This window comes from Anabrus simplex, chromosome 1 (genome assembly GCF_040414725.1).
Source record: "Anabrus simplex isolate iqAnaSimp1 chromosome 1, ASM4041472v1, whole genome shotgun sequence".
Classification (NCBI taxonomy): Eukaryota; Metazoa; Arthropoda; class Insecta; order Orthoptera; family Tettigoniidae; genus Anabrus; species Anabrus simplex.
In genome coordinates this window covers 730,068,340-730,081,673 of record NC_090265.1, presented here as the reverse complement: position 1 = coordinate 730,081,673, position 13,334 = coordinate 730,068,340, and the positions used below count along the sequence as shown (strand labels likewise).

Sequence of the window (13,334 nt, the reverse complement as noted above, 5' to 3'; positions counted from 1 at the left end):
GGTGCGACGTCAAGCCCCTAGCAAAAAAAAAAAGAAAATCGAAAATCAGTTCCGGCCTAAATGCAGTTTCGGAAAAACAGCCTAAAATCGCTTTGTTTCTTGACGCGTTTTCATTTTTATTCAAACATTAGCCAAATTAACGTACCGTATTTCCATAATTCTTTCTGTAATGTGTTCCTTGGTTCAATACCCTCAGACGTTTCTTGATATTTTGAAAAATATCCACACTGAATGTATAAGGGCTTAAGTGAAACAATGCATTGACTCACCTTAGCGCACGTAGTGGTAGAAAAGGGCAAACTGCTAATTTAATCGACCGGATAACGATGATTAACAAAAGGATTGTGATTTTTAGGAATAAATAACGAATATATACTCCTTTTTTACATTTACCTAAAATCCGTACCTCATACCTCTAGGATGTTTTCAACATTGAGTTGCTTGCCTGAACTGTGGATTTTTCCTTTTCGCTCTTTTCTAGGCCTGTTCTGCCCAAGGCTCCACACCGCTGGCTACGCAGAAGCGTGTGACTGGGGAAGATATGTCCATGCGCGAACCGCCATGTTGTGGGCGCTCCTCAGTTTGACGGGGAGATCGTATATGAAATTCATGCATTAACTTACATTTCGCACATATGAAAACATCCACTCTAGTAAGTTAATGACAGCCTACATCAACTACCGTGTACACACGCAATAAATACACATACTATCAAGACTGTGGTAATATTAAGAGATATGTATAAAAACTGAACAATCTACATAAATCCTTTGCATAACCTATAGGTGGCGCACATAAAAAATAAAATAAAAACCTCTAGCTGACTGTATAAGAAGAATGAATATACAAACACATATCATTTAATTAATTAATTACTTAATTGCTCTAAACCGCAAAGCGCCATTGAGACCAAGGAACCCTTACTCAGGTACCCAGATTCCAGACCACCCGACAGAGATGAAATCAAGCGCCACATTGCCCGTCTCAAAAATAACAAAGCGCCGGGGGAAGACTCAGTAGTAGCAGAACTATGGAAATGTTCCCCAGAGGAATCACTTGATATCTTGCAAAAGCAAATAGAATTTGGAAAAAGGAGACCCTACCCGAAGATTGGAAAATAGCTTTGATCCATCCATTACACAAAAAAGGCAGCATGAAGAACATCAGCAATTACAGAGGAATATCTTTGCTACCCGTGACTTACAAAATTCTATCACTTGCCATCCTGGAGCGTTTGGAAGCACAAGTCGAACATCAAATAGGTGAATACCAAGGAGGGTTCAGAAATGGTCGCTCAACAGCTGAACAGATCCAAAATCTCAAAACGATCATCAGATATTGTACACTAAGGTCCAAGCAGTATGTGTCTGTCTTTGTGGACTTTAAGAAAGCGTACGACTCAATTGACCGGGAAGTCCTGCTAAACATCTTACATGAATTTGGAGTTGATTTGAAACTGCTGGCATTAATTAGAGCCACCCTGACCGATACAAAATCCAAGGTGAAGTTCCACGGATGTGTCTCGCATTCCTTTGACATCAAAACAGGAGTCCGACAAGGTGATGGGCTATCCCCGATACTCTTCAACTGTGTTCTTGAAAAGATCATCAGAACCTGGCGGGTGAGATTACAGGAAACCAACTACAGTCCATTGAGAATAGGAACCAAATCCAAGGGGATCGCAACAGATTGCTTAGCATTTGCCGATGATATTGCTGTTCTCTCAAACGACATAGAAACCGCTAGAGCTCAAGTTGAAATTTTAAAGGAAAATGCCGAACAAACTGGTTTGCAGATATCGTTTGAGAAAACAGAAGTAATGACTAACATCAAAGAGGCTCCACCAAAACTCCATACGGGGACATCACCCGAGTAGACAAATTCAAATACCTGGGTGAGATCATCATGAAAAATGGACTGGACAAGGAAGCACTTCACGAGCGAGTACGCAAACTGGAAATAGCCTACGAAACATCCCGCACAATCTACAACAAAAAATGCCTTTCCCAAAACACCAAGATACGTCACTATGAAACAGTTCTGAAGCCAGTAGTTCTATATGCAGCCGAAACCCTGTCTCTAAATACCAACAAAGGACTCCTTGAAGAACTGGAGAAAAGAGAACGCAAAATTGTGAGAGGAATCTTGGGATCAAAGTACAGAAATGGAATCCATCAAAAGAGATCCAACAAGGAAGTCTACAGCAAAATAGAGAAAATTACTGACACAATCAGAAAAAGACGGGCACGATTTTACGGTCATCTGAAAAGAATGGACGGAAGAAAGTTAACTAAAGAAATCTTTCACTTTTTTGATTCAAACCCCAAAACCACAATTCCCTGGTTTAGAAATACCAAAAAAGACCTGCAAATGCTACACATCTCAGCTGAAGACGCCCTTAACAGAGATCTCTTCCGCAAGAAAATATTGACGAACGGGCTAAACCGAGACGTGCAATCGAAGAGAAGACACGATGCCCCTTGGACAGAGGAGCGTAAGCAGGCCCACTCACAAAGAATGAGGGAAATTTGGGCTCTAAAGAAGGCCAAGTTCAGTGTCAAATGCAACAAGACTTAACGTGGTCCTTGATGGCCCCAGCGAATTATATATATAAACACATATTTGAACTTCAGTCCCCGAAAAGAGAAAATACCGTATATAGTCCTGGCGGAGCCTTAAAAATGATCATGTTTGTAATTGATACGTTTGAACGTTCGGAACAGACACATGCAAATGAACCCTAGGCTCTACACTTTCGCTTTATTGAACATACGAAGACACGCTGAAACGAGAGCAGTCTACGACTTAAGTATGATTACATATCGTGAGATAAAAAATGCCTGTCTTTCAGCAGACTGGAGAACACATTAATTATATATTTACAAACTCCTGTACCGATAACAATAACCTTAAATTTCAACAAAAAGGAAACCTGTGATACAAATCTTTCTGTGAAAGGTACATAGTTTATGTTTCCTCTTTGATAAGTCATTACAGCAAATTTTATTCAATTCTCTGAACAGATGGTTTAAAAAGTACATAACTGCGGAAATCTTTCTAAAATAGATACATTTTTTTATCATTTTCTGAATATGAGATGCCGTCTCCGCGGTGTAGGGGTAGCGTGCCTACCTCTTACATGGAGGCCCCAGGTTCAATCCCCGGCCAGGTCAGGGTTCGAGGTCCAATTATCCTACGTGATTGCAATTGCGGAAATATCTGACGGTGAGATAACAGCCGAGAGGATTCGTCGTGCTGACCACATGACACCTCATAATCTGCAGGTCTTCAGGCTGAGCAGCAGTCGCTTGGTAGGCCATGGCCTTTCGGGTCTGTTGTGCCATGGGGTTTAGTTTGGTTTGGTTTGGATATGAAATAGCGTAATTGAATGAGTACTAGTTAAATGATCATTTCTGTGTGATTTAGATCGTTACACTGGTGCTAGTCTGCCTCTGTTGTGTATTTCTTGAAATGAATGTAGCAATATCTTAACCTAATATTAAAAGGGTTTTATCAAGTTTTATCAATCATATCTTACGAATTCTAGGTCCAGGTTTATCAAGTTTTTAATACCGGTACACAGTCTGTACGAAAAATATGTTGTCTTTCAGAACAGCTGTTTAGTTCTAAACAATTATCCCCGATGAATTGGAAAAAGGCAAACAAGAAAACGCCTAAACATTCTAAATTTAATGTCAATTCGTTCTCTCAATCAACCACCCTATAACTTGTTTATTTCTCGATTATGGTAATTGAAAGTTATTTTATACCCGTTCAATTTCTACTCATATGTGAAAAGAAATACCAGATCCCTTCTGATAGCGATCTGCACAAATAAAGGTAGCATACGAATTCACCCTCGTGAATACTGTATCTTTCCATTCCACACGTAAGGCCTAACTTACTTCCCTTTAATATTGCCGATTAATTTAACTACCGTAATGTTACAAGCTCCCACATTCCTTGAAAATATTTGAGGATATATTATCACTCCGTCACATATAATACTACAACAGATCCACTAACAGACATAATTCAAATCGAAAACATGCAAGGGACTGTAAACCTTATCACGTGCCAGCCATGCATTCGAAGCTGAAGCGCCCACAACATGGCGATGCGAGACAGTGTTCAATATTCCTCATAGCATCAGCGCGCTCTGTGAGTCTACATAAGTAATATTAAACTCTTTGGTTCTGCCATGCTATATGTCTTTTACCTTGTTATTCAATTATTTTTCTCTTTTGCTGAATATTAATCACTGTACATCGTTGATGGCCGAATGTCCTAAGGATGAAGCCCATCAATAAAAATAGAAAAATAAAACGGTGTGAGACTTGCGACAACGTTACAGAGAGATTGTAATAATTTCTTTTTTATATATTTTTTAATTTTATAATTTTTTAAATAATTTTGAATTGAGTGCTCTTATAGGCCTATAATATTTGGTAGCGAGTACACGGCAGAATGAAGTGGCGGATTAATGCCAATTGCACAGAGTGCAAAACTGGGCTACCGAGAAGTTGCCCTTGGAACAAAATCAGTGTAAAAATAGAAATATCGCAAGGAAGTGATGGAGAGAGCGATAACCCTTGTGTATCAGCTGTCTCTCACATACAGGCGAGAAGATTTTGCTTAGTGGGACTCAGTTATTCACCTTCATTTAGTCCGCACTGTTTTATTAGAAATCGTATCCGATTGCTTGCAAGGATAAATTTGTTGATAACTCAGAAACTATTATTTGAGAACAATTTACATACACCCTGTATCAGGGGCGCCGACTTCGATGGGGGGAGGGGGCATGATTAACATGAACACATGCATGTGAAATGAGGAACAACTATTAATGCAAACATTCCTATATTCACAAACAAACATAATAAAATAGAACGATAATAGAGCTTGTTTCTCAAATACATTTTTGAACGAGTCATGTGTACGAAGTTCACAAGTAAACAGAAAAATAGAACTTGATCCATCAATACAGTAAACATTTTGAAGGAGTGTTTCATGAACGAAGTTATAAAAATAATCACAAGTGAAAAAAATGAGAATTTGCTTCATAAATACATGTTTAATAAATATCCTATTACCGTACTGTATATTATGCATTTCATTATCGAAATCTGAAAGCTCTACCATTAGCTGTACCGTTTGAACAGTCTCCATTGGGAAATGTAGCTCTCTGAAGGAATGCCCGCTTTTCAACCTCATTTCTTGATATAAAACCATCTACCGCCTTCTCCAGATTGAACGCCTTAGCAGCCTCCGAAGACTAAACTCAACGTTTTAAGGGAACTCAGCATCTAGGAGGAGAATTTTTTCGGGGGACGGGGGGAAAGAAAAGACCTCCCCCCCCCCCCACCAAGTCGCCACCACTGCCCTGTATATTAGATAGAGTGAATGAAATAATCTATTTAGCGTTCTACCAGGAGGGAAAATAAAACTGGCCCGCAAAATATTTACAATAGCTTAGGACTGACGCGGGATTGGCCCTTGTTAATGAAAATCACAGAAGATGCTGGAAATGGCCTCATCTGAAGAAATGAAAAACTGAGGAGCAAAAGTCGTGACTCCGCCTCACTCAGAAACCACCAGCAGAACTCAACCCGCGAGTTCGTCTGGACGCTTTAACGCATGCACAACAGAATTGCACTACAACAGGATACCGAGGAAGGACCTTTCTGATCATGTTTCGACACGACGATCCCTTAATTCCCACTTGCGCGGTAAATAGCGTTCAGATTTCGTCCGACTTTGTTCCAGGATGTCCTTCACTCGAGCATTCTTTTTTCTGGTGTTCGACCTCTTTCCGGATAGTTACGGTTTTTATTCGCTACAGAGCCCGTTTTACGCTATTTTTCCGCTAAGTTTTGCATTACAGACTTTGCTGGAGGTTTTTCCAAAAACACATCCAGTCTTAAACTCTTGCGCAAACAGTTCCACACAGGTTTTCCACGAACCGCGCTTCGCATAACACTCGGGTCTTATGGCGACGATGGGACAGGAAGGGGCTAGGAGTGGGAAGGAAGCGGCCGTGGCCTTAATTAAGGTACAGTCCCAGCATTTGCCTGGTATGAAAATGGGAAACCACAGAAAACCATTTTCAGAGCTGCCGACAGTGGGGTTCGAACCTACTATCTACCGAATACTAGATACTGGCCGCACTTAAGCGACTGCAGCTATCGAGCTCGGTGACGCGCTGTTTTATCGTGAACATCATTTTATGTTGCATTCAACTGGTCACTAAACACGTACAGACACAGCGACGTAGTCGGGAGATACACACGCGCAGACATGTGACAGCAACTGCTTGGTGCATCGAAATCACGGTTTCCAGTACTTCTTGTGATCGGCAGTTCATTAACAAGAGTCTATTCCGCGTCAGTCTTTAAAGTATTCTCCGGGGCAGTTTTATTTCTTCCACCTTGTACAATTTATTTGCTTGTATAACGGTGTACAACTCGACAGGCTTCAACAGCAACCTGTTCTAAGCCGGATCTCTGGCAAGGTGCCTGTATCTCTATCCCGCTTGCTCTTCTTAGTATCGCCAGCTTCGCGGAAATCTGCTTATTACAATACTGAAGATGGAAATTTACTATGACTTACAAGATTTTTGGTCACATTTTCGAAATCTTCAAAATCTTGCCACTGTTTAAATGACCATTCAATAATAATAATAATAATAATAATAATAATAATAATAATAATAATAATAATAATAATAATAATAATAATAATAATAATAATAATAATAATAATAATAATAATAATAATAATAATAATAATAATAATAATAATAAAATAAGTAATAATATTAATTTTATGATTATATTTTGAATTTATTTTGAAATTATTTCATTAATCCACAAGTAACTCTCGACTCTGCACAGAATGAAATAAATGACACATTTTGATGGGCGATCAGAAAAAAAATGCAATACCAAATTAGGAATGATCTTCTATTCTCAAGCGACATTGACTTGTAACGGGGAAGAGACCGCTCAACGTAACTGGGGAATATTTCAAATACGTCAAACCATTAGAGTTCAATTGAGGCTCACTATTGTGTCGCTTTCTACTCATCATGGCCTGTACGGAGGTGATTTTGCTTTGCTTTGCTTTTGCAAAGAAATAGGAACTTCCTTGGTAAATCTTTTCAAATCCCTATCTCCCCTTCCTATAAACGAATATTTGCCCCAATTTGTCCTTTTGAATTCCATCTTCATATTGTGATCTTTCCTACTTTTAACGACATCACTCAAACTTATTCGTCTACTGATGTCCTCCCACGCCATCTCTCCACTGACAGCTCGGAACATACCACTTACTCGAGCAGCTCGTCTCCTTTCTCCCAAGTCTTCCCAGCCCAAACTTTGCAACATTTTTGTAACGCTATTCTTTTGTCGGAAATCACCCAGAACAAATCGAGCTGCTTTTCTTTGGATTTTTTCCAGTTCTTGAATCAAGTAATCCTGGTGAGGGTCCCATACACTGGAACTATACTCTAGTTGGGGTCCTACCCTCTCCTTTACATCCTTACTACAACCCCTAAATACCCTCATAACCATGTGCAGAGATCTGTACCCTTTATTTACAATCACATTTATGTGATTACCCCATTGAAGATCTTTCATTATATTAACACCTAGATACTTACAGCGATCCACATAAAGGAACTTTCACACCATCAACGCAGTAATTAAAACTGAAAGGACTCATCCTATTTGTGAAACTCACAAACTGACTTTTAACCCCGTTTATCATCATACCATTGCCTGCTGTCCATCTCACAACATTATCGAGGTCATTTTGCACTTGCTCACAATCTTGTAACTTATTTATTACACTATACAGAATAACATCATCTGCAAAAAGCCTTATCTCTGATTCCACTTCCATACTCATACCATTTATTTATATATTTAAGAAAACATAAAGGTCCAATAATTCTGCCTTGAGGAATTCCCCTCTTAATTATTGCAAGGTCAGATAAAGCTTCGCCTACTCTAATTCTCTGAGTTCTATTTTCTAAAAATATAGCCACCCATTCGGTCACTCTTTTGTCAAGTACTATTGCACTAATTTTTGCCAGTAGTTTCCCATGATCTACCCTATCAAATGCTTGGGACAGGTCAATCGCGATACAGTCCATTTGACCTCCTGAATCCAGGATATCTGCTAGATCTTGTTGGAATCCCTTTGAAGGCCCTAGTGTTACGTCCCTGGTGTTCGGCTAAATGTTGGCCTTTGGTCCAAGGGGTGAGTCAGGAATTTTAACTTTCATTAGTTCATTACTGTGGGTCGGGGCCTGGACATTTGTGTCGTCTAAAGTTCAGACCCAATCCTCACAGGCGCGCAGGTCGCCATTCAGGTGTCAGCTCGAAAGAACTGCACCAGGCCTCTTCGGACGCCACATGCTGTTATTATTACTCGGCATATAATTTCTAAATGTGTGCACAACCTGGAGCTTTTTTTTTTTTTTTTGCTAGTTGCTTTACGTCGCACCGACACAGGTCATATGGCGATGATGGGACAGGAAAGGCTTAGGAATGGGAAGGAAGCGGCCGAGGCCTTAATTAAGGTACAACCCCAGCATTTTCCTGTGTGAAAATAGGAAACCACGGAAAACCATCTTCATGGCTGCCGACAGTGGGGTTCGAACCCGCTATCTCCCGGATGCGAGAACAAGTTTTGTTTTGTTTTTCTATCTCCCCTATGGAACTGCATGTCCCAGGATCTAAACCTGGTCCTTTGACATGTACATGTCAAATCTAGAGAAATTTAAAAGAAAACGAAACTTACACAACTCTCTTCTTACCTTAAAGATATTTGCTATCGGGGATAAATTCGTATCTGGTCCTATCTCGTTACGAAATTCTTAGAAAGGTTTTTTTTTTTTTTTTTTTTTTTTTTTTTTTTTTTTTTTGCTTTACGTCACACCGACACAGATAGGTCTCATGGCGACGATGGGATAGGTAAGGGCTAGGGGTGGGAAGGAAGCGGCCGTGGTTGCCTGGTGTGAAAATGGGAAACCTGGGAAAACCATCTTCAGGGCTGTCGACAGTGGGGTTCGAACCCACTATCTCCCGAATACTGGATACTGGCCGCACTTAAGCGACTGCAGCTATCGAGCTCGGTATTCTTAGAAAGACTGTCTTTGTAGTTTTCCCAACTGAAGTCAACATAGATCATTACAATGACGCCAGTAGAAATGGTTCCATTAAAAGCAATGTTATCATATAAAATACTCGATCAAATAGAAAAAAACCCGCACATTTTCTCGCTTTTAACGAGCAGTACTATGCTGCCGATCTAACAGGCCAAAGTTGCAGAGCTGGAATGACCAGGAAGCAGACAGCGCGAGTGCTCCTCTGCCATTATTCGGTTAAATGTGTGCACACTGCGCTCGTTCCAATCAATGCCTCAGAGTAGGGATTGAGTAGCTGGAATGCTATGATGAGCCAGTGTGTTACGTACCAGTAGTATCAGAAAATTTTAGAAGAGAGAGATCTAACTCCCCAGCTACTTCCGCCAATATTCAGCCAGGCTGTTATACTCGGTACCCAGCAGTAATCCCATCTATCGGAGATGAGTGGCAGCAGAAGACACAAAGCACACCACAACAAACAATGGTCAATGTAACGTTACTGTTGATCAATTTTTTGAGCTTCCTATATTGTACGCCTTCACATTTAGTTTTCGGTTGGTCATTTACAATCATATTACATATAATTACTAGCATGTGCCCGCGGCTTTGCCTGCGTTTATTAATTCAACCGTTAGATGTTTCTAAACTATTTATTTAAAAGCAAATTAAAACATTACATTTATTAACTCACATCGTTTTGACGTTATCACTTCTCCACCTAATATCAATTCGCATTACCCACATTCTTAATTTCTCACACCTCCCAGTTCTCTTCACTTCTCCCGGCTCTAGGGGGCCCGCCCCACCTTCGGGCGGGGAATGAAAACATGAAAACGTAAACGCTTTGACGTAAATTGCAAGAAATACATTATTTTATTTTTATTATATTGTTACTTTCAATGCTTAAGATACCGGGTTGATGAATGGTACAAATAATATTAAAACCATGTAAAAAACCATGTTATGACTTATAATACATGTTGCTTCATTATAGAGCTTCCGAATAAAGTATATTAATGTCCTTCCATTTGAAGGTAAGATGTATACTGTATTGTGTTTGCCTTTCGAACTCTTGAACAATCCACGTACAGACATGATGCTGTATAGTCTTACCTTATACATGAGTCTCATAAGGTCCGCTGTTGTACCCGCGCCCAATTTAACAAGAGGCGAAAGGAGAGCTCTGAAGGAACTTAGAGATGATTATGAACTGACCATTCTCTCAGTTGATAAGGGTAATGCGACAGTGATTATGGACACTGACGAGTATAAGATCACGGCTATAATATCAGCGCCTGTTTACAGACTGAGCTCACGTGACCCCACCACTCGTGTGTCCAACATCACCGTGAAGCTCTTTATCATAATCGCTACTTGGAGGTAAGTAAACTTAGATGGCGACTTTACTTCCAAGTCGCCGATGTTCCGTACTTAAGTAGACTCTGAGATCAGAAAAATAATAAAATGGCAGATATTGCTGGTGTACTTCATTTTTTAGATGAAATTAAAGAGATCCAGGAAATTATTCAGTAGGTTATGCCTAATCCTCGGCGTATTATAAGAGATGCACGGAACCCAATTGAATTTTATACAGAAAATGAGTTCAGAAAACGACATATAGATTCGACAAACGTGCAGTATTAGATGCATTAACGATGTTTGAAGACGAATTACAGAAATATATTAATAATCGAGGATCACCCATACCAAATACTTTAATATGATAATACCGGACAGCTTGTGGTTTTCAGCGAGAAAGTCGATAGTGCTGCTACCTACATGGCTTGGTGTGACCAACTCTTCAATAACATAATGCCATCTATATGATTCTTGGCGCACTGGCGTGTTGTTTATAATGTATCAGTGTTTGTCACTAAATAATCTTACATTGCAGTTAAATTCCGAGAAAAGCGTTATGCGCTGAACAAATTAACAAACAAGATAATGGCATGGGAACTGATAAGGATCGCAAGTATTAGAAAAAGTAATGACCTCGCATCTACTGTATGTTGAGGTTACATTCTATGCCACTTATATTAAGAAATCAATCAAATGCTCTACTGAAATATTGGTGGGACGTAAAACCAACACTCTCAGTTTTGGCTAATGATCGGCCCGGCTACTCTGAACGACAACGAATCTACACCATCATCCAGACCAGAAGGAAGCTACGATATGAGCGAATCATCTTCTACACCATTGGCAGATCCACCTCTATCACCAGACATGGACGTGACGCAGACCAAACAGCCACGACGACGGGCGGATTCGGACGCCTCGGATACAACTGGGGGCCGTAAGAAGATCCGCAACGCTCCAGGCACGAAGCCTGCTGTTTCTCCTGCTTCCAGCCGCTCATCCTCTTGTGACCGCGATCCTGCTTCTAGGGCCATTGCTGACCCTTTAGCGGGAATCGAACCGCTGTCGCAACTGACACCGACCACCTCTCAACAACAGCAGCCTCCACCGTTTATGCCTGGCAGAATGAAATCGTACGCCCAGGCTGCGCTGAATCCTGCCCTGCCACCGAACATTCGTAATCACAGTGCCATTGACCAATCTTTCAAGGCCACGCTCCAGCCGACCTTCTACCTTCTCAAGCTTCGAGACCTGGACGCCGCCCACTCCAACATCAAGACGCTTTACACTGTCTTGTACGCCCATACGCCGCATCCTGAGGAATATAACCTTGAAATTCAACGCGCCCGAGAAGGGGGCTTCAACATAAAAACCAGCAAACCATACTATTCCCATTTTACCAATAAAATAGGTATTAATCGACTGGGACCCAACGCCAAGGTCTTCAACATGCCTTCGCGCAGTCCTGCTCCTCGCCCTGACCCACCTGCCCGCCCATCTTCCATCATGTCTGTGGTGGCATACGGCGTGGACAAGGACTACACCGATAATGACATCATGGATCAACTCATACTCGACGGCTTAGACATCTACCGAGTCCATCGCATCCGGAACGCAAATGGTCCTACAACCTTGGTACGCATTCTCAGCAAGACTACCCCGACGCTGGACGCGCTGTTGCGGGACGGCGCGCTGATCTACGGCCGGCGTCACAGGGTGGAGCCTTCTAGATCTGCGCCTCCACAACGGATTCGCTGCTCCAAATGTCAGCGCTATGACCATGCTCCTGGCGCGCCTTGTAATCATCCTGAGGTATGTGCCATTTGCTCCAGTCGGGAACATTTCACACAAGTCTGTCCCAATAAATCAACCCCTAAGTGTGTAAATTGTAACCTTGAACACCCTTCCTTTAGTTACAAATGTAAAAACAAACCTCTCCCTGAACCTAACAAGCCAGAAACCGCTGTACCAGTACAATCCCATGATCTCCCAACTACCCAATCCAATACTGTCCTCCTTCCCCCCACCTCTGAAAACATCATTCGTTTTGTCACGATGGTGTTACAGAATATCCTTCCTACCCACCGTCCCCATATCCTTACCCAAATCCAGCTAGCGGCTCGGTTGGCGCTCAATACACATGTGGATGTGTCATACTCGGGGAGTAGAATGCATTTTTCATTCTTTCCCCTGAGTACGGTACATTTTATGCGATAACTTCAAGGTCTATTATGCTAATGTAAGATCAGTTCGCGCCAACCTTCCGCTTCTGGATATGTCCTTTTCCATGTACACCCCGGACGTTTTTGTATTAAATGAAACCTTTTTGACGCCTGCTTTTACTCCTAAATTTGCTCCATTTGTACTTTACCGCGCTGACCGTCCTGGTCAAGGTCGCGGCGGCGTCGCCATCGGCGTTCGTCGCACATACACCGTAATTCAACATTATTATAATTTTCCTAACAACTTCTCAGAATACCTCATCTTAGAAATACTCACTCCCCACAAATCGATCACTATAGCTACTCTTTATCTTTCACCTGGTCTTTCAGCCCCCACCGATTTTATACAACACATTGACTCAACATTTAACGATTATATTATTTTAGCCGATATTAATGTTACTTCCTATACACCCACACAACACCGTGACTTCATAGATTTATGTCACACTCTCCGGGGTGTACATTATCCTTTCCCTTTTCATACTCTACCTGTTAACCAATCCACTCCTGATGTACTTTTCCTTTCCCCCTCTTTGGCTTCTTCTCCAACTATCCAACAACTTGTTCCACTCAAAAGTGATCATGCTCCGGCCCTTATT

The 13,334-nt window shown here is 41.2% G+C and overlaps 1 protein-coding gene across 1 annotated transcript in view; it reads right to left on the bottom strand.

Moving 5' to 3' along the window:
- LOC136857438 (chitooligosaccharidolytic beta-N-acetylglucosaminidase) overlaps positions 1-10,389 on the bottom strand; it is a 146,584-nt gene extending 136,195 nt beyond the window's left edge. Inside the window, exon 1 of the mRNA XM_067136101.2 lies at positions 10,265-10,389. The gene's annotated coding sequence lies outside the window, so the exon portion shown is untranslated. The remainder of the gene's footprint in view (positions 1-10,264) is intronic.
- Between the last annotated feature and the right edge of the window lie 2,945 nt (positions 10,390-13,334).